This window comes from Myotis daubentonii, chromosome 6 (assembly GCF_963259705.1).
Source record: "Myotis daubentonii chromosome 6, mMyoDau2.1, whole genome shotgun sequence".
NCBI classification, from domain to species: domain Eukaryota; kingdom Metazoa; phylum Chordata; class Mammalia; order Chiroptera; family Vespertilionidae; genus Myotis; species Myotis daubentonii.
The window spans coordinates 57,620,473-57,622,051 of NC_081845.1; the positions used below are offsets into that span (position 1 = coordinate 57,620,473).

The 1,579-nt window shown below is 40.5% G+C and overlaps 1 non-coding gene across 1 annotated transcript; it reads right to left on the reverse strand.

Annotated features, from left to right (window-relative positions):
* Window positions 1-1,248: 1,248 nt before the first annotated feature.
* LOC132237753 (U6 spliceosomal RNA) lies at window positions 1,249-1,354 on the reverse strand. Its single transcript, XR_009453596.1, has one exon. It is a non-coding gene; the product is annotated as a U6 spliceosomal RNA (small nuclear RNA).
* Window positions 1,355-1,579: the final 225 nt, after the last annotated feature.

A 1,579-nucleotide genomic window follows, 5' to 3' on the forward strand; every position in this document is an offset into this window, starting at 1 on the left:
GCAAGGTACACTGGCCCTGTGGGGTCAAAGCTCACTATGGAGGCTGATCTTACTGTTTCTTCTTGTGTGAGTAAAGTGTTCCATCCAGTTTCTGTGGGAGTTGTGTCTTTCTTGGCAACTCCGACACATGCAAACCAGGCAGTGGGTTGACATCTGGGGATTGCGGCTCCTGGTGGCGGGATCTTCAATGCAGTAGGATCCTTCCGTTGGGGTCGTAACAGGTGTCACTTGCTTAATAAGAGCCAAAACTCTTACCAGCTGAAGATGCAAAAGACCAAACGCTAAGACTATTAGGCTAATGGTCAAGCCTCCAAGAGCTAAAAATCAAAATCCAATAGTACTGCTTTTAAAATATTGATAAGCAAAAAGAAAAGCCACTTGAAATCTGTCACTAAAACACAATCACTGATAAAGATTCTGGGGCTTATCTTTCTAGGGTTTTTTTTCTTCCTTTGTAAAAAATGCAATTTTTAAAAAGCTGTAGATTTACAGAAAAGTTGCAAGGAAACTATAGAGATTTTCATATGCCCTCTATCCAGTTTTCCTGTTATTGTCATCTTGCATTAGTATGGTATATTTGTTGTAATTAATGAACCAATATTAATATATTATTATTAACTAACTAATATACTTTATTCAGATTTCCTTAGCTTTACCTAATGTCCTTTCTGTTTCAGGGTCTCAGCCAGGATGCCACATTATATTTAGCTGGCATGTCTCCTTAGGCTCCTCTTGTGACAGTTTCTCAGTAATGGTCAGGCATTTTGTAGAATACTTCTTAATTAGGACTTGTGTGATGTTTTTCTGGGATTATGGGTTTCCAGAAAAAAAGAGCATGGTGCCATTTGATCCCATCATATATACCTTGCTTATCAATGTTGGTGTTAACCTTGATTGCCTGGATAGGTCATGTTTGTGCCCCTGTCAAGTGACTCTTTTTTCTCCCCTTCCCTGTACTCTTTGGAAGAAAATCTCTATGTACAACCCAAACTTATGGAGTGGGGCATATGAATTATTTGGGAATGTCTGTATGGGAGATTTGTATGTATGTATGTATGTATTTATTTATTTTATTATGAACTCTGGATATGTATTTTATGCTTGTGTTATTATCCAATACTGCTTTCTTTTCTTTTTTTTAAATTTTATAGTGAAAAGTCATAATTTTGCTATTGCGTGCCATGCATTGTTTTTTACCATTTCCTCCCAGCTAATCAAAGGGTGTGAGGACGCCCACCAGGGCACTGCACAAAGTAGGAAACACTTCAGGATCTGTGTGTCATCCTTATGCAGGGGCCATGCTAATCTTCTCTGTATCACTCTAATTTTAGTATCTGTGCTGCCAAGTCAGCATGCTTTATTTTCTTGCTAAATATTTCTGGCTCTCCGGCATCCCCCGAGGGGTCCTAAGTGCAAGAGGGCACTCTGCAGAGTTGCTGTCATTCAGGGTGTGGAACGCAAACGGAAGTATGCAGTAAGCCAGATTCGGGGCTGACAGTGCCCCAGCAACAACGTAATCCACGGCCGAAGGTGGAATCATGCGGCCCCACAAAGAATCAGGCTCCCACTTCTCTGGTTT